At 36.6% G+C, this 21455-nt stretch overlaps 1 non-coding gene across 1 annotated transcript; it reads right to left on the bottom strand.

Annotated features, from left to right (window-relative positions):
- Positions 1-21167: 21167 nt before the first annotated feature.
- On the bottom strand, positions 21168-21243 carry TRNAS-AGA (transfer RNA serine (anticodon AGA)). The gene has a single exon. It is a non-coding gene; the product is annotated as a tRNA-Ser (tRNA).
- Between the last annotated feature and the right edge of the window lie 212 nt (positions 21244-21455).

Raw genomic sequence — 21455 nt, 5'->3', positions numbered from 1 at the left:
TCATCTTTGATGAAAACAACATTGGATATGTCCAAGTGGATTCATGTTTTCAACTTACTAGTAGAATATTAGGCTGTTGGAAATAAAGTTATACTTCAGTGAAAATGTCTAGTGACATATGCATCCATGTAAAAGGAATCTTATTTGAGAAATGTGAATGTGATGAACAAAAATAAAACATAAATAATATATGAGTTGAGTACATGAGAATCTATTGTATGAAACAATTTAAAATTAAATATGTGTTATTAATGATATTATTTACAATAAAATTAGGCTAGATATCTTCTAATAAAATATGTAAAAATTATATAGTTGATAATACATTAAAATTCTTAAATTTATTTGGGAAGACAAAATTAATCAATATTCTTGCTAAAATTAAGATTCAAATGTACAAGAAAATGAGTCAAAATGGAAAAGTAAGAAAGATAAATAAACACTGGTTTTTCTACCCTCAATTTAGTGAACAAAATCAGATAAAAGACTTACTTTTCCTTTCATTTGGGTGTTATTATATTAAGAGGACAATATTTAAACAAATGATCCTAACACAATCTTAAGGAGTAACAACTATCACAGAAGTTGTATTAAACAGTTTTCTTTTTATACTTATACTTCAATCCTACTTGTAATGAATTAAAACATAAATTATTAATTTTATGTTAAAATTCATGCTACCCTGGCCAGGCAGTGGCGCAGTGAATAGAGTGTTGGACTGGGATGTGAAGAACCCAGGTTCAAGATCCTAAGGTTGCCAGCTTGAGCGTGGGCTCATCTGCCTTGAGCAAAGCTTACCAGCTTGGACCCAAGGTCGCTGGCTTGAGCAAGGGGTTACTCAGTCTGCTGAAGGCCCACGGTCAAGGCACATATGAGAAAGCAACCAATGAACAACTAAGGTGTCACAACGAAAAACTGATGATTGATGCTTCTCATCTCTCTCCGTTCCTGTCTGTCTGTCCCTATATATCCCTCTCTCTGACTCTCTCTCTGTCTCTGTAAAATAAATAAATAAATAAATAAATAAATAAATAAATAAATAAATAAAATTCATGCTAAATTAGTTTAGGAAATAAGCTGTAAAATTTTAGCATTCTATACGTTAGATTCGGGGAGGTGTGCTGTGGCTGCCAGAGTGTAACTATTGAAAGAGCAGGAACAGGGAGGTGCTGATAGGGCCCCTGTGAGGCTGAGAACTAAGAAGATCAGCACAAAGGAAGACAAACATCCTGCATTCTACTGGTCAGAAACCCTTATCAGAAGTTTATGTTTAAAATTCGCCACTAAACTAAACCCTGCCCCTGTTGCTATGCTACATGCGACCTCCCTAGCGAATAGCTAACTGCCACATCTGCTTCGGTAAAATGCTTGCTCACTTAGGATATATAAGGACCTAGTTGTAAGCGCCAGGCGCGACTCTCATTTGCAGCTCCTTGTGAGTACGCTGTCTCCGGACATCTTGGGAGTTCGCCCCTGCGCAGGTTAAACTTGGCCAGTAAAGTACGATCTAATCTTCTGAAAGTCTCCGATGTTTGTTCTCGTACCTGGTGGATGCAACACTATACAGAATATTTTAAAAATATTTTCTTGTGCATTTCATATCACAGAAACTTGATGTCTAGAGAATAAATCTTTAAAAATTTGGCATGACAAATTCATTGTCTTTAGAAATAAAAATAAAGGAGAATATTTTTATATGCTGCTGATGATAAATTACTCTTAAATACTATGATATTATATAGTAAAATTCTAGATATATTTATACTACAAAATAATTACAAGATATGGATTGACTTACGACCTATGTAACTTACGACCATTTGACTTTATGACCACAGTCACTAGCCACGACTTCTCCACGTCTGGCAGCGCAAGCATTGCGCAGCTGGGTGTATGACAGTGTGGAGCAGCTTCTGGCTGCACTATCATCTCCGTGTGCACCATTTCAACTGTTACCCCAGCCTCGGTACAGCAATTTGTGTTTTGTGTCTTGGATATTTTTTTATCAAACCCCTCTCAAAATGTCTACCAAGAGGAAATTGTCTTTGTCTACATCTCAGCCTGCCAAGAAGGAAAGAAAGGCCATCGATCTTGACACAAAAATGAGCGCAGGCTCATCCGACTTGAGTGTGGGTTCACCAGCTTGAGTGCAGGGGTGCTGGTTTGAGCATGGGATCATAGACATGACCCCATAGTCACTGGTTTGAGCCCAAGGTCACTGGCTTGAGCAAAGGGCCACTCACTCTGCTATAACCCCCTGGTCAAGGCACATATGAGAAAGAAATCAATGAACAAGTAGGAAGGAGGAAAGCAAGTGAATGTGATCGCACATGTTTATGAAAAAACCAACCCCGGTAACCCCAACTGCTGCCTCAGATGATGACATCAACGATCCGCAGCCAAGCACCAGCAGCCAATAAAATGTTTTGTACATGTTTATATATTTTGATATGTTTTGCAATTGGGAAAATGTTTCCTATGGTATTTTTTACACCTGTATTTTGTATTTTTGTATACACCTGTATTTTGTAATTTTGTATGTTTTGCAAATATTAAACTAGTTGTACTGGTAATGCAGTGTTTTACTTAACCTGACGAATGTAAAAATAAGAAACAAAATGGTGTAGAGATGATACAAATGGCATAAAATGAACAAAGAAAATTATGATATATAACAATAATGAAAAAAATTATGATAAAATATGACTTAAAGATTTTTATAACATCATTTCATAGTACTGTACATATAACCTACTCAACTTACAACCAAATCGAGTTACGACCAGTCTGTTGGAACCAATCGTGGTCATAAATCGAGCACTAGCTGCATTAAATATGGCTATAACACGTCATTTTGTTTTTTAATAGTGAGATTTAAAAAGTTTAAAATATTATTAAATAGACATTATACTTGGTTAAACACCTAAAAAATTATAATTAATCACTTAGGAAATGCTATGACTAAGTGATAAGTTGTAATTTGAAATGGTTAAATAATTAAAGTCATAGCCCTATGCTTTTTTTTTTTTTAAAGACTCCAAATTCCCAGGTTATTTTAAGGACATGAAATCTCAACTTTTAAATACCTGTGTCTAACAAAACTTTTCTTTTAGGTTACCTGAGTGTTGTCAAACCCATAAGTTGGTCATATACAACAAATAAAAAAATCAACTTACAATTTTAGATGAACATTTTCAAATCTGTTCTAAAGGTAGATGTGTTTATTTCAAACAAGCAACTTTTGCTTGCCTAGTGAACTTCCTTTTTTTATTTTTTTTACAGAGACAGAGAGAGAATCAGAGAGAGGAATAGATAGGGACAGACAGACAGGAACAGAGAGAGATGAGAAGCATCAATCATCAGGGGTTTTTTTTTTGTACTTTTCTGAAGCTGGAAACAGGGAGGCAGTCAGACAGACTTCCGCATGTGCCCGACTGGGATCCACCCGGTATGCCCACCAGGGGGTGGTGCTCTGCCCATCTTGGGGCGTCGCTTTGTTACAACCAGAGCCATTCTAGTGCCTGAGGCAGAGGCCATAGAGCCATCCTCAGCGCCTGGGCCAACTTTGCTCCAATGGAGCCTTGGCTGCGGGAGGGGAAGAGAGAGACAGAGAGAAAGGAGAGGGGGAGGGGTGGAGAAGCAGATGGGCGCTTCTCCTGTGTGCCCTGGCCAGGAATCGAACCTGGGACTCCTGCACACCAGGCCAACACTCTACCACTGAGCCAACCGGCCAGGGCAATCATCAGTTTTTCATTGTTCATTGATCGTTTTCTCTTATGTGCCTTAACCGTGGGCCTTCAGCAGACCAAGTAACCCCTTGCTCGAGCCAGCAACCTGGGTCCAAGCTGGTGAGCTTTGCTCAAACCAGATGAGCCCACGCTCAAGCTGGCGACCTTGGGATCTCAAACCTGGGTTCACCGCATCCCAGTCCAATGCTCTATCCACTGCGCCACCACGTGGTCAGGCAACTAGTGAACATTTTTAAACATCTGATAGTCTGCCTTTCTCAATTTATGTATTAATTTGATATAATGTTTTTCAAGGAACATATTTACATTATTTTTAGTTTCACCTCACATTTACTCTTTCTTGAGTAAAATATTGTTCTGAATATTAATATTTCATCAAAACTGCAAGGAAGTATTCTAAATTAAATTATATTTTTAAACTTCATAAAGATACACACACAAACACACAATCCTAATTTCAAGTACTATTTATTGTTAAGTATAATATGAATAATATGAATTAGTTCCTATTATTTCACCAAGATCATAGGAATTATAGACACAACTTGGCTCCCATACAGTAAATATATATATTAGGTTGACCTCTGTATGGTAGTGTTGATGAATTTGCTTTGATTATTTTCTTACTCTACCATCCTCATTCTCTAGCAACTAATCAAATTCTGACCATGATGAAAGATATTTTATGGGCCAATAGAAGATAATCTCCGTGACTTTGGTTCCATCAAAATGAAATTCTAAACAAGTACAAAAAAGAAAAAATATTTTGACTTGCCTTGAAATTTAGGCTTACATATTACTTAATATTACACAGTGGATTCTTCTTATCAATATACTTTTAAGGAAAAATCTCAAAGTATTCAGCACATCTTACTCTATGCTCAACACTCTCTATAGAAAAAATAGGACCTTGGATACAACTATAATTGAAATTAATTTTGCAAAACGCTAGACCAAGTCTCAAACAGAAATAAATGTGGCAATTTTTATATTTTATTTCTAGAATGTCTTGTAAGAGATAAAAAAAAGTTTTACAACACAATGCAACCCACTAGTATAAACTTCTATCTTTGATGATGAAGTTATAGACAATTGGCTGATGTAAAAGTCGTTATGCTACTGATTTCTTGAATTTATATTTCATTTATGCTCAGATTTCATGCTCAGAGTACAATGCCCAGTTTTATTTTGCATATTGTTAATTGTTAAGAGAATAATATATTTTTACAACTCTCCCAATTTTTAGAGAGCATAATGAATTTTAACATTTGTTTAGTGAATTGTCAGTCTTTTTTGAGAGCATATTCTTCATCAAACAAAGAAAAAAAATGGTTTTGTGCATGCATGCCCACACATGTGTAAATACACTATTATGAAGAGAAAAAAAAACCCCGTGAAAATGTATGTATATAATGGAAAGGCTGACAATGCTCATTTTTATGATCTTGTATAGTTAAATTAACTTGAAGGACTCAGTTTTTAAGAAAAGTTATTTGAACATAAACTTAATTACAATTATTATCATTAAATAAATTCTGTAAATATGTATAATTTTATTTTTTATGCAAATCGCCATGTAAATATGAAAACAGATGTTGCTTTTGTTCTGTACAATGAATGACATATTAACATATGTATCCTATTTATTTCACAAATATAAATTTTCATCTTTTTAAAATTTAATGGTTAGCATAAAACTTTAGTCGTAAAAATATTTGGGAAGGCTACAATACGCATGTGGAAAATTTATATCTATTTTATTTAGATGTATTTTTCATGAAAGTTATAATACATTTATTAATTTCCAGCTTTAATCTCTTACTTTTATTGTTGACTTTTAATATAGTTACATTTTGACACTAAAATCTATTTTATATTTAATGTACATATTTAATTTGAAACCTGAATTTTACAATCACTGACATAATTGTAATGAGGTACAACTAACATATTTGCCATATTATAAATGTTTACTTAAGGTAATCTGTTAATCTTTATTATATACATGGTGTCTAGACAAAGTTTTAAAGCTATTTTGGGATCGATAGTGTTCACAGCGATTTAGTCCCTTATTTTTAATGATAGCTCTATATATTTAAATTTCAGTTTACTATATTATAGATATATATTTATGAATTGTAAATTTAAGTTCTCTTTTCATGTTGGATGTTGTACTTGCAAATATACATTTAACAAAGTCAACACAAATGGATAGTTTTTGCTACCCTGAAAGCCTTAAATGTATCATGTAATGAATGGTCATTAATTTAGCAATAAAAAACAAGACAGAAAAAATTATGTGAGAATATGACAGTCTAAAGTAAATTTACAGAAGTTCTTTAAAGTAATGGTTGAATCATATAGTCTTTAAAAAACTTTTTATTGATTTTCTTTGAGAGAGAGAGAAACATTGATTTGTTGTTCCACTTATATGCATTAATGGTTGATTCTTGCATGTGCCCAGACCAAGGATCCAACCCACAACCTTGGTGTATTAAGGCAATGCTCTAACTAACTGAGCTACCTAGCCAGGGCTAAATCTTACTGTTTTTAAGCGAATACACAATAAACATTTAAAAGTCATAAAACCCAGTTTAGATTATCACATATTCAGGTTTACTTGAGCGTATTAAGCATGAAAGAATAACTTTTCTTTCTATCATGGCAGATAGAATCAGTAGGAGTTCTTTGGGCTATTTTATTTGAAGTTGTGTATTCTCACAGTTTTTAAATCTTTGCCAAGAAAAATAATAAGATTTTATTTGATTTATTCATAGAAGCAAAAGTTGAAAAGACTCAAATTTTACTCCTAGGTATTAATCTAGGAAAAATGAAAATATATATCTGTAAAAAAATTTGTCCAAGAAGGTTAGTTGTAGCTTTATACAGAATACTCCAAAACTGGAAACAAATGAAATGTTATTGGTAAATGAATAAAAAACTAGTAGCATATTCATATAAATTGTATACTTAGCAATAAAAAGAAACGTAGGCCCTGGCCAGTGGGCTCAGTGGAAGGGCATCAGCCTGTACATGGATGTCCTGGGTTCAATTCTCATTCAAGGCCACAGGAGTAGCAACCATCTGCTTCTCCTCCCCTCTCTCTCCTCTTTTTCTCTTTCCCTTGCTCTCTCTCTTTCTCCTCCTGCATCCATGGTTCAATTGATTCAAGTGCAACAGCCCCAAGCACTGAGAATGGCTCCTCTGGGGGAGCTTCCACCTTAGGTGCTAAAAGTAGCTCAGGTTTAAGCATGGCCCCAGATGGGCAGAGCATCAGCCCCAGTTGGGGGTTGCCAGGTGGATCCTGGTTGGCCGCATGCAGAAATCTGTCTTTCTATTTCCCCTCTTCTCACTTGGAAAAACACAGTTAAATAAAATTTTTTAAAAATAATAAACAATTTTTAAAAAGGACATGTGATATTGATACATGAGACAACAGGAATAAACTAAAAAAATTACTGTTGAGTAAAAACTTGTATGAAATAGTATATTTTATATGATGTCATTTACATGAAGTTCTAGAACAGGCAAAATTAATCCATGATGGTAAGAAAGGAATAACAGGAGTTGCCTATGGAGGTAGGAACTGACAGGAAAAAGCATGAAAGAACATTCTAGGTGGTTAATCCTATATCTTGATAGGGATTTGAATTACACAAGTTTGTCTGCATTTGTATAAACTCAAATTTTACACTTATGATTTGTGCATTTTATTGTATATAAATTTTCTCTCAAAAACATAAAAACTAAGCAATATTGAACTCTACACTATACATGCTGAAATATTAGGAGAGAATGCACCAAGGTATGCAGCTTATTTTGAAATGCATAAATATGTTGGTTGTCTGATGGAGGAATAGAGAGATGGGAAAATGGTTGTTACATGATAAGACAATGATATAAAATGTTAATTTTAGATTCTGAAGTGTAGATATACAGTTTTACTGTAACATTCCTTTAATCCTTCTATAAATTTAAATTTTTCTAACTTGTTTGAACAAAATTAAAATGATGTCAAGAACCCCTAGTACTTATGTGGAACAACTATTTTTTTCATTATGGCATGAAAACAGTGATGTCTATTTACTAGAAAGTACCACTGGCAACTATATTTATACTAACCAGTAGAATGTAAAGATTGTTTTTCTCAGCAATACTACCAAAATATAACAGCATATAGTCATAAATATTTCAGAGGTCTGACATATATGAGGGATTATTCACCTAGAAGCACATGAAAATTAAGACTCAGTGAAAAATCATTAGATCTATATTGGTATAATGAAGGTATAACTGAAGTTAGACAAAATATTCATGATTCCTTTAAAATTGCTAATGTTATAGTTTTTTGTTTGTTTCTCTAGTTAGCCAGTATATAGATTTTGTTGCAGGGGAAGAAAAATAAAAAAAAGGTCTCAAAATTAGCAGACTAAATTTTTCGTAGATAACCCTGGCAGAGTAGTTGAGTTAACTAGAGCAAGGTTGCGGGTTCAATCCCCAGTCAGGGCACACACAAAAATCAATCAATGAATATATAGATCAGTAGAACAACAAATTGATGTTTCTCTCTTTTCCTTTTCCCCCTCTCTAAAATCAATAATTTTTTTTAAATTTCCAAGGATATCATATAAGAAGTAATCTCTAAATTAAAGAGTAAATCCAATGTTGCCTATAATATATGTGCCATTATCTTCTGTAAAGCCAGCAGCCAGGGCCACCATCAGAGCAGCCCGGCCCATGCAGGTTCGCATCGGATTCAGACAGTCGGTAAAGAAACAACGGAGCCACAAACTGGTGGGCCATAGTCTTTAATCCTAGCTTGCACCCAGCGGGCAAGTAAAAACATACACTGGGCTCCAAAACCCACTCACATTTAGTGCTCACAAAGCCACTGACTTATTCGAGTTTCTTAGAATCAAAGGTTTCTAGCTCACCAGCCTTATTCTCCTCAATTCCCCATCTCCTTCCTTGTCCCAGATACAAACTCTGCACAAACTGGCATCTCACTCAGCACTCCGCCATCTTGGCTGCTTCTCCCGGCCACATGGCCTCTTTCTGCTCTCTGCTCTGCTCCCTCTGCTCTCTCATGCTAATCATCCCAGGAACCAAGAGAGCAAGCTCCTATTCTGCCCCTATTTTATAGTGTAGAAATCCAAACCTTTAATCCAATATACAAAATAGGGAAGTCTCTAATACAAAGTCACTTCTCTGATGCATGATTGGATTGTACTGCCCCACATCAAAAAGGGTGGGAAAGGCTTAATCCCAAAACCAAGCCCCAGGCTACAAGGATTCTCAACACACATTAATATCACCTGGGCGACGGCCTCACGTGGGCAGCACCATCTTTAACAAAGTGAGCATAATACATTTTATCTGCCCAACATCTTCTCTAATGACATTGGATGAATTTGCTTTACAAATAGAAAAGGGTAGAATGAATGATTTAATAATTCTTGATGAAGAATGTCTATTTTTAAAAAAATCTGTATGATCTTTGTATATCGGCTTTCCAGTTTTTCTGTTCAATAGTACCTGTAGCAGTCAAAAGTGCCGTCACTGAGCACTTATGTTTATACTGAACATATTCAGAGCAAATCAGGGTTCATTCAAAACAAGCTGTTTTGAAGATTATTCATGGTTATTCACTTTTTTCTATTCATTGGTTTATCACTCTCTTCATCATCTGCCTGATTGTACTTGAAAGCAGTCTTTACCCCAAATAAAGAGTCACTATCCTGTTTTGGAAAAGAGGAGTAAAAGCAAAAGGCAGGGAGAGGGTGATTAAGTTTTCCTGATGTCACAGCATACCCTGAAGGAGATCCTGGTTTTAACTGATTATGATGGAACTAAGCAACCAATGAAAAGTTTTCCAAAAGCTTTTCGTTACAGAGCTTATGCAGCTCTCTATATGCTCTAGTTTACCTCGCTGTCAAATCAGTCCTACAATAATCAAGAAGAGAAGAGATTGTTCATATTAAAGGTAAAGAATGAAATACATGGGTAAAACCAGAATACGGTGAAAATTTTTCCATAGTTTTTTTTTTCAAATACCAATTTATGTATCCATAAATGCCATTTTCCCATAGCTTCCTAAGAGAGAACAGTATTTTTCCCATAAAAGGTACTACAACATAGACATTCTAATTACTGTGATCCATGGATCAGTTGACATTTTAATAAAATTCCATGATTGTTTGGCTTAATCATTTTATTTTTAGCCATAGATTAAGATACCATGTAAAGCAAGTGGCTTCTCCCATTTTCTTTGATGGTTTTGGGAACTGTACCAAAGGAGCACTTCTGAGAGAAGGAAATAAGCTCTGAGATGCAATAATTCTAAGAAAAGCTTAGCAGTCAGATTTCCATAAGCTAGAAGCTCTACAAAGTATGAAACTGTTTAACCACCACAAGCAATTGAAGAACATGATCTTCATTTTATATTTTGAGCAGCTCCATTGTTTTCTTGAACAGCTGCTATAGTCACATTTCTGAATCGGGGATGGTGCAGTCACAGAAGTGTGAGGAAAATCTATCCATTCTTATAAAAGAAGCTTGAACATCACTGAGACATCATGAGAAATACATCCCATACAGTACATTATGTGATTAAAATTCATAATACAGTACATCATGTGATTAAGCAGTGGCCAAAAATACTGAACCATTTCTGAGCTGGCCAAAGATGCCTACTGAGATGCAATCAGTAGGTACACACCGTTGTCTGTTATGTCAATTAACAATAGGTACTCTGTCCTGCCTCCACTGCTGACAGGCTGCCTTCCTGCTGTCACACCCTGCCCGTAGCCCGCAGAAATGCTTCTATTACACAAAGTCCTTAGCCAGATCCTGCCAGTGTCCAGGCCATTGGCTCCTCATCTACTTGGGCTTATGCCAAAGACATGAAACTTGGTGCAGATGCTCAAGCCTCAATGCTCCAAGGTGTAGATCTTCTTGCCGATGCTAGAGCTGCTACTCTGGAGCCAAAGGGAAGAACAGTTGCTGTTGAACAGAGCTGGGGAAGTCCCAAAGTAACAACAAACTATGATATGACAGCTACAAAGTTCATTGACCTAAAAGATAAATATAAAAATATTGGCCTTGACTTGTTCACGATTTTGCCAATAATACAAATGAAGAGGCCAGGGGCAGCACCACCACTGTTGCTGCCCTGGCATGCTCTGTGCTGAGGAAGGCTTTGAGAAGATGAGCAAAGGTGTCCATCCAGTGGAAAGCAGGAGAGGCTTGATGTTTGCTGTTGATGCTGTAAATTGCTGAACTTAAGAAGCAGTCTAAACCTGAGACAACCCCTAAAGAAATAGCTCAGGTTGCTACAATTTCTGAAAATGGAGACAAAGAAATTGGCAAAATCATTTCTGAGGGGATGAAAAAGGTTGGAAGAAAGGGTATCAGCACAGTAAAAGAGAGAAAAACACTGAGAAATATAACCTTGATCAAACTTAATGCCTTCATCCCAAATAAAGTCTATTTCTTTTTGCATTTCCCTTCCCATTTTGCCCATCTCCACGTACTCCCACCCCCTTTTCATCTGGCTATTACTGTTGTCTGTGTCACACACACACACACACACACACACACACACACACACACACACACAATTTTCCTTAAGTGAGAAGCAAGGAGGCAGAGAGACTGACTCCTGCTTGCGTCTGATTGGGAGCCACCCAGCAAGTCCACCAGGGGGGCAGTGCTCTGCCCATGTGGAGCCATTGCTCTGCTGCAACCAGAGCCATTTTAGCACCTGAGGTGAGGCCATGGTGCCATCCTCAGCGTCTGGGCCAACTTGATCCAGTGGAATCATGGCTGCAGAAAGTAATGATAGAGATGAGGGAAGTTAGGAGTCAAGGGTGGAGAAGAAGATGGTCACTTTCCCTGTGTGCCCTGATCAGAAATCAGTCCCAGGACATCCAGGCACTGGGCCAATCCTCTACCACTGAGTCAACTGGCCAGGGCCCAAGTCATATATATATGACACACATAGATATAGATATATTCATAAATTATATATTTATGTAATATATATAAACATTTTTTTCCTTAATTCCTCACCTTCTTTCATCTCCCCCAAACCTACTCCTTTATTACAGCTGTCCATCAATTGTATATATCCATACCTCTGTTTCTATGTTGGTCGTCAGTTTATTTTGTTCATTTGATTCCACATATAAGTGAAATCATATGGCATTTTTTTTCTCTCTGACTGGCTTATTTCACTTAGCATAATAATGGGTTTCCTCAAAGAATAGAGTTTGTTATTGTCTATCCGTGTTTGTCTTATGTCTACCATTATACTGGTAAGCTCTTTGGCTACAAGGTAAGAATCAATGTTTCAATGGTGCCTGAAGTACACTGAATTATGCCTTTTAATCTGTGGGTACCTTTTGTCTGTTAATGATCTTAAACAATCTACTGACTTTCCTCCTCATTCATTTTTTTTTTCATCAATATTTTTATCAGTTAGTAAATATCTCCAAAGACCAGCCTAGATTCATGGACTCACTAAAGACCAGTTGTTGATTGTGGGCACAGTGAATTTCTCTGAAACATTTTGGAAAACATGTTGGCTTCTAGATTCAAATGAGAATGCCACAGGGTGATTCAGAGGAACAGAATGTATATTACAAGTGTTATCACGGGAGGAGCAAGAGCATAGAGGAAGGAATCTCACACACGGTAGAAGTGATTAGGTAGAACGAGACTGCCCAATGCAGCACACAGCAGCTGACCATCAATGTGTAGAGCAAGAAGCCCCAAGTATTCCCTAACCACAGTCACAAGGGAGAAAGTCAACCCATTTCATCATTTATTTGGGTTTCTGTATGTTTTATATCCCTTATTTTAGAGCATTTATTATATCATCCTTTATTTTATTTATATTTATCTCTCCATTTATAGTCTGCAAAATTTTAAGACTTGGTGACAAGTATTCAACGCATGTAGGACAGAAAAAAGGACAAGGAAAAGGACAGGGAAGAAAGGTTGATTCCTTTGCTTCCTTGAGCACTGAGTGCTGTTGAATTCCCAAACTGGGGTATGAATTATTACGTCCTTCAGCTTCTGATTAATTTCCCCAGTCTCTCTTCCCCTCAAGGGATGAGGGTTTCTTATATAAACAATAGTTTATATATATATATTTTTATTCCTCAATATATTGTATCATGGAATTAAGAAAAGACATGTTTTACCTCAGATGTTAATAGCACTTACCCTTCCTAACAAGTAATACGAAAAAAGAAAAAAATATATCAAATGAAGGTCATCACAAACATGTCAGTACAATTTATGATCTATCACACAGAATAATGAATTGGCATTCTATTTTTATTTAGAGATACAATAAATATCATATAAGAACTATCTCAGATACTAATTTAAAAATTATACAGCTTTATCCAGCTTAAGAATGTATTGGTTTCTCTGTAGTTTATTAGTAAAATATAAAAATATTTTCCAATTTGAAAATATGGGAAATTCACTTTACTATATTTGACATAGTAATGAAAAATAATAGTTATATAATCTTTAGTTATTTAAGTAAATGCTAAATCAATTGGATTTTATGTGACAGGTTGGCACAAAGATAATAGTTTAAACAGTATGTTTAAACATAACAGAGGGACTATGCCACAAATGACGTTTGCACTTGAGCAAGTGTCCTACATAAAGAAATTCGTTAGAGGTAAGATATGCAGAACGAGAGAGCTTGAATAATTTCTGCTATATATTGTGAGAACAGTTTGTTCTTTTTCATTGCAGACCAAAAAAATAAAAAATAAAAATCCATATAAAATGTCACTGGTGATAGGGGATTAGCCCTGATCTAGTAAAAGTAGGTCTCCTCAGGGCATGCTCTAGGCAAAAAATATGAAATAGGAAGAGGAACAAGTTAACAGAGTGGGAAAATTCTTAAACTGAAAGTTTGATTTTTGCATTTAATTCAATTTATGAACTAAATGGCAACATAAGTCTATCCAAGTCACTTTTTTTCTTAGTTTGATTATCTGTGAAAATAAGTCACTCTGAGTTCTTCTCTAATTGTAAAAAGCCTATAATTACAAGCAATCTTCTTGGGATTTATCACATCGCCCAGCCCTTTCTCCTACATAATTGCAAGCAGAGCCCTTTCTTGATTTCCAGTTAGCAGACTCCACGGTCTAATGGCCACTCAGAAGCACTAACTATAATGTGCAATCACTAATTCTAAGGATGTCTCATGTTCTGGCATTGTTTTGAAAATATTCTTTTCTTATATTCCTTTTCTAAAGCCAAACCCCACAAATTTATTTAATTTAAATCATAATACATACTTTGGGGAAGTAGGAAATCAAGTAGGTAGACTTCTGAGGGTCTAAGCCATATACTAGGAACTCAGTAAAATAGGCAATGAAAATGAATAAATGTATACATATGAAAAAGCATGGAACTGGATTGACAAAATTATAATACTTCTGAAAGTGGGAGATACCCCATAGGGCATAGACTCATGTTCTAATTTTTAAAATATATAGTATTCTTTTGCAATTCAAGCTAACTGATTGAAATTAATTGCTAATTGTTAAAATGGGTGAAAATGGAGGAAAAATACCTTCAGACAGTTTATCCTTCACAGTCTTTCCCCAAGTCTACTATTTAAGATACTCTATATTCTTCTGCAGCAGCTATAATTCACTGCAGTCTTAGTTTCATAATTTCTTTCAAATTTATTCATTTCTTTCCATTGTCTTTTAATTTCAAAATCTTCACCTATCATTTTTTTTTTATCCCAGGGGGGAAAAAAAAAACTTTTTCCAAGTTATTTAATAGAGTCTCAAAATTACAAGAGTAAATAAAACCCTTCTTTAAATCCTATGTAACATTTACAGAAATGAATTTATTGTCTTTTATATGATGCACAAAAGAAACAGCATAAGCCAAATTTATTTGTAAGTTGAAGGGTTTGGTTTAATTGAATCTACTCCGTGATTCTGACACCATCGTTACTGCTTGCTCACCTAATCAAACCTTTCCTCCCTGATTTAGCCTAATTGGTGCAAGATCACAGTACAAAACATATTATTCCATTAAAGTAGACAGAGATAAATCATAATATCCTGAAACATGTTACCAGATGGTGCAGTGACATAAAACTTTGTTGTGCTTTTCCTATTTCCCAATGAAACAATTCAATATAAACAGAGGATAATTTTCCCAGCACTAGAAACCTGAAATGTTTCTTCTTCAGTCCATTATATCTCCATATTTCTGTGGGAAAGGTGCTGCTAACCAGGTTCCCTGAAAAACAGACTCTGATAGAGAGTTGCATGTGGGAATTCATTAGCAAACTCTCAGGATCAACGCTTTCAGGCAGTATGGTAAGCAGGATGGGGCCGAGAGAGAGTTCACTCAGTCTATCCCACAGGAGACCCGGAGGACAGGAAGGCCCTGAGCACTGTCCTGCCATGAAGCCAGGAGGATGGTTCTTTGGAACTTGGCTGTGGGCAGTTGTTGGGCATGGGCTGCCCCCAGGAAAAGCAGCTCATTTCAGTCTAGAGCAAGTCTCAGAAAAGAACTCAGTGGGGCTGTCAGCCTCCAGTACTCCCAAACAGATATGATTATGACTCCAACTCTTCTGATATCTCCTCCTCGATGGTAATGCTCCAACCTGACCTAACAAAATCATCAGGGGGATGTGTAACTCCAGCCACGCACTTTCTTTCATGTAAAGTTCCCCAAAGTACATGCCATTTATTTACTGGGGTTAGAGGAGCACACACCTGAAAAAAATGACAAAATGCTTCAAAATAAAGGCTTAGCCCAAGATGATTAAACTTAAAAAATGCAAACAAACAAAAATACATGGGTAGTGATATACAATTTTCTATTTAAAATGTAGAATTTTAGGCCAGAAGATTAAGTAGCTATGACCAGGATAATATGTGATCATTACACGCGTTTCTGTACCTAGAAAATGTACTTTGATATAAAAATAATGAAAAGTGTTTTGAAATACAAAGGGTGGCCCTGGTCAGTGGTTGAATGAATAAAGCATCGGCTGGCACCATGGATGTCCCAGGTTCAATTCCTGTTCAGGGCACTAAGGAGAAGAAGAAGTGATCATCTGCTTCTTTCCCTTTCCCTCTCCCCCTTCTTTCTCTCTTCCCCTCCGATAGCCAGTGGTTCTATTGGTTCAAGCCTGGTCCCTGATGCTGAGAATAGCTAGGTTGGTCTGAGCGTCATCTTTACATACTAAAAATAGCTCAGTTTCGAGCTTTGGCCCCAGATGAGATTGCTGGTTGGATCCCAGTTTGGACACATGCGGGAGTCTGTTCCTATCTCTCCTCCTCTCACGTAAAAAGAATAACAATAAATAAATAAATAAATAAATAAAATCAATAGATTGTGCAGAGAAGTGATATGGAGAATTTGCCATATATTTTCAGGCAGTAGAACAGCATTTGAACAAATTAAATACTCAAGAAATGCTTGGAGTAAAATGTTGATTAAAAATGGTCTGTGCCTACCTGACCAGACAGTGGTGTAGTGGACAGAGACTCGGACTGGGATGTGGAAAACTCAGGTTGGAAACCCCGAGGTCGTTGGCTTGAGCGTGAGCTCATCTGGCTTAAGCGCAGGCTCACCAGCTCGAGGGCAGGGTTGCTGGCTTGAGCATGGAATCATAGATATGACCCCATGGTTGCTGATTTGAGTAAGGGTCACTCGCCCTGCTGTAGTCCCCCCCACCCCCATCAAGACACATATGAGAAAGCAGTTAATGAACAATTAAGGTGCCACAATGAAAAATTGATGCTTCTCATCTTTCTCCCTTCTCTCTGTCTGTCCTTATCTGTCCCTCTCTCTGTCTCTTTCTCTTTGTCACACACACACACACACAAAAGATCTGTTCCTAAATCTGCATATTCACAGCCAGATAACTGAGCAACCTACAGGAGCCAGGCCTGCTCCAAAGCCAGTCACTCCTATTCCACTAGTCCACTGGGAAATTATTTTTAAACACATAACGTCCAGTAGGCATTTGTTTGAATTAAATAAATAGGCAATGCAGTGTACCCATCTTGTATGAAATTTAATTCAACAAGAATTTATTGAATCCAATCTGGGTATGGCTGTATCATAAGCATATGAACAAAATGTAACAATTTCGGTGTCCCATCAGGTTGGTTAAAATCAATGTGTGGCTTTAATTCATGATTAAATTACTATCAGAACCCACAGTCCATATGGCTCTTTCATTTGATTTATTCAAGCAATTTGTGGTATCTCATCTTGATACTATCAAACATATAGTATGCAACATAATTGTATTTTCTATTTTGATTTTAATGACTGATGGATTAAAATCACTTGAATAGATCTGCAGGGAACACTTGGAATCTCAGGATTTTCTGTAAGCTTACTAACTTAGATTTATAGAGCAGACATAATGTACAAAGAGGGATAGAGGAAAAGAGGGATTTATCAGGATTAACTTCTAGAAACCAAGTACATACCCCCCGAACTAATCAATTTAATTAACACTTTATTAAGTATTTATCATATAGCAGAGCTTAGGTAAGGATCATGTGAAAATATCATTATTACATTCTCTTAGAATATTAAAATCTAATGAGCGACCTGGACCAGTCAACGGGTGATTGAAGTGGAGGCGCGCAGTGGTATAAAACATGTTTGCCCAGATGAGGCACAAACACTAACCAAAATAGGACATAAATAGTTAAGGGACATGACATTGGAAAGGGGAGGCTGCCTTCAGAAAATGACTCCCAATAGAAGTGTGCAAAGTCTAAAAAAGAATATCATGTTAGTTGCAATATTTGGAAAAGCATTCTGGACAGAGGAAGCATTTTTGTGATTTCACTTGTATATATTTAACTCATTTATTTAATTCAAACAAATGCTTACTGGGCATTATCAGTAATAACTGGAGGCGAAGGCTTTCAAATTTTATGAGGTTCTGAATAAAGTATTTTAACAACATGGGTGCCTATTCATTTGGGCTTGGTTTTTCCTCACAAATAACATTTCCTTATGCAAATAAAAGGTGGAATTGGGAAGTGCAGAAGGCGATAGCCTTTAACCATACAATCTACATTAACCTTATGAGAACATTTAAGTTGTTATGCTGCTAATACTACTTTATTTTTTGGCAAGTGTGACTGGACTGAGAAACTATGACCCAATTAACACAGTATTCTTACATGCAGTAAAATTAGATTTCTTGCCTTCTTTTAAATGAAAACAATGAGCTGTATTTGTAGTTTAAAATCCAATATGTTTCTCCCACAATTTCCAATGTACCTTTGTTATTAAGATATATTAACATATTTGGATGTCTCTGAGATGTTAAATTTCTAGGTTCCACAGTAACTGTGGTACCTCAACCTATCTGGCTCCCACAAAACCTTTACTCTATGTGAAAAAAATTATCTTTTTTAAAATTTGTTTATTAAATTTAGAGAGAGAAAGGAAGAGAGAGGGAGACAGAAACATTGATCTGTTGCTACATGTGCCCGACCAGTGATTGAACCACAATGTTTGCATATTGTGACGATGCCTGAACCAATTGAGGTATCCAACCAGGGCAAATTTTACTCTATGTTTGCTTTTTTAATTATTTTTCTGAAGTGAGAGGCAAGGAGGCATAGACAGACTCCCACATGTGCCAGACCGGGTCCGCCCAGCAAGCCTACTATGGGGCGATGCTCTGCCCAGCTGTGGCGTTGCTCTGCTGCAACTGGAGCCATTCAAGCACCTGAGGCGGAGGCCATGGAGCCGTCCTCAGCACCTGGGCCAATTTTGCTCCAGTGGAGCTTTGGCTGCAGGAGGGGAAGAGAGAGACAGAGAGGAAGGAGAGGGGGAGGGGTGGAGAAGCAGATGTGCACTTCTCCAGTGTGCCCTGCTCAGGAATTGAACCTGGAACTTCTACATGCCAGGCTGACACTCTACCACTGAGCAAACCAGCCAGAGCCAAGTTTTACTCTATGTTTTGAAAGCTTTCTTCAGTTGTAATTTACATAAAGAGCACATATTAAACGTGTATAATTTTATAAGTTTGACATATGTACACAACTCTAACTCTGCAATCACAATCTAGATTGTGAACACATTCATCAACCACAATATTTTCTTGTGCCCCTTTGTAATTCCTGTCTGATCTTACCAATCCCCAACCCATCTCCAAGCAACTTCTGATCTACTTTATGTAACTGTAAATTAATTTACTTTTTTTGTTTGTTTTCTGGGTTTTTTTAGTATTTTAATTTTTTTTTTTTTTGGAATCTGGCTTCTTTAACTGAGCATTACTATTTCAAGAGACTACCATGTTGTAGCATCTATCACCAGTTTATTGTTTTTTATTTCTGGATAGTATTCCATTGTATGATATAACACAGTTTTGCTTTTTATTCATTCACCTGTTGATGAATATCTAGGTTATTTCTAGTTTTGAGCTATTATAAATAAACCTGATGTGGTCATTTGTATATGAGTCTTTGCTTAGATATATATTTTTCAGATGTATTAAACCCTCAAGACCAATATGGTAGGCATATGTTTCCACTTTAAGAAACTGTAGGCCCTAACAGGTTGGCTCAATGGTCAAGTGTCAGCCCAGCTGTGGATGCTCCAGGTTCAATTACTAGTCAGGGCACACAGGACAGGTATGCATGTGCTTCTCCACTCCTCCCCCTCTTGCTTCTCTCTGTCTCTCCCTCTCTCTTCTCCTCCTCTCCTGCAGCCATGGCTCAATTGAAGTGAGTTGGCCCCAAGCACTAAAGATGGCTCCATGGCCTCCACCTCAGGCACTAAAAAATGGCTCTGGTTGCAACGAAGCAATGCCCCAGATGGGCAGAGCATCGCCCCCTAGTGAGTTTGCCTGGTGGATCCTGGTCAGGGAAAATGAGGGAATTTGTCTCTGCCTCCCCTCCTCTCAATGAATAAAAAGGAAAGAAAGAAAGAAACTGTCAAAGTTTTTTCCAAAGTATTTGTATCTTTTTATATTTCCTGCTGTATGAAAGTTCTTGCATATCCTCTGCAACAGTTTGAAAAATCAGTCATTTTAATTTTAGCCATTCTAATAAGTGTATACAGGTATCTCATTTCAGGTTTAATTTATAGTTTCCTAATAACTAATAATGGTGAATATTTTTTCATGAGTTGCTTCTTATTTCTATACCTGTTTTGGTAAAAATGTTTAAATCATTTTCTCATTTTTAATTAGCTGTTTGTTTTGTTTTTATTCAGTTCTAAGTATTTTTATATATTCAGATACAAGTCCTTTAGGATACATAATCTGCAGATATTTTCACCTACTCTTGCTTGTTTTTCATACTCTTTAACACTTTTTGAAAGAACAAAAATTTTCCAACTAGATGAAGTCCAATTATTAATTTGTATTTTGAGAGGTATTGGGCTTTTGGTGTAAAAAAGAAAACTTCCTAAGGCATAAAAGACTTGGTTTCCCCCTCCATGTTTTAGAAGTTTTATAATTTTAGACATCACAATTAAGTTTATGATAAATTGTGAGTATGAGTTACAGACTTAATCCAGTTATTTGCCTATGAATAGCTGGCACTTCTAATACCATTCCTTGAACAGGGTCATCCTATTCATAGTATTATTTTTGTTCCTATGTTGAAAACCAGTTGTTCACATATGTATGCACTCATTCTGTGCCATTCAGAATTTTGTGCCAATACTACACAAGCTTGATTATTTTAGTTCCTTATGTCTTGAAATCAGGTAAGCCTCCAATGTAGTTCTTTTTCAATGTAATTTTTTTTCTTTTTTTGAACCTTGTATATGATTTTGCAGAGCACTTTACTCATACTTAACACGAAGAAATGACTGTTCCCAGTACTTCTAGCTACTCTTTTGTTTACATAATCTCTTCTTGGTCTGAGGCTTTGTGTTACTGCATCTGAGCTTCCTGGCCACCCTTCCTCCAGTCTTCTTTATATGTTTTTTTATTTTTTTCATCATCAAAATGCTTCCAGAGAAAATTGATTTCACAATACTCAAGCCTTTTAAATTAGCCTTACCTTCTTCATAATTCTTTATTAACAACAAATGTAAATTGCTATTTTTTTTTTTTTCATTTTTCTGAAGCTGGAAACAGGGAGAGACAGTCAGACAGACTCCCGCATGCGCCCGACCGGGATCCACCCGGCACGCCCACCAGGGGCGATGCTCTGCCCACCAGGGGGCGATGCTCTGCCCCTCCGGGGCGTCGCCATGTTGCGACCAGAGCTACTCTAGCGCCTGGGGCAGAGGCCACAGAGCCATCCCCAGCGCCCGGGGCCATCTTTGCTCCAATGGAGCCTTGGCTGCGGGAGGGGAAGAGAGAGACAGAGAGGAAAGCGCGGCGGAGGGGTGGAGAAACAAATGGGCGCCTCTCCTGTGTGCCCTGGCCGGGAATCGAACCCGGGTCCTCTGCACTCTAGGCCGACGCTCTACTGCTGAGCCAACTGGCCAGGGCTGAATTGCTATTTTTATTTAAAATAACTATCAGAGTCATAGCTTCCAAAATATTCAAAGATCATTTAATTTGTTATCCAAACTCTAATCTTTATGACTAACATTATTTAATTTTTTATATTTATTTAATTACTTAACTCAATATTATCCAGTAGAAATAAAAATGTGAGACACATATGGAATTTTCAATTTTTCAGTAAAAAAATAAAAATA

Source organism: Saccopteryx bilineata, chromosome 6 (assembly GCF_036850765.1).
Source record: "Saccopteryx bilineata isolate mSacBil1 chromosome 6, mSacBil1_pri_phased_curated, whole genome shotgun sequence".
NCBI classification, from domain to species: domain Eukaryota; kingdom Metazoa; phylum Chordata; class Mammalia; order Chiroptera; family Emballonuridae; genus Saccopteryx; species Saccopteryx bilineata.
This window is presented reverse-complemented; position numbering and strand designations above follow the sequence as displayed.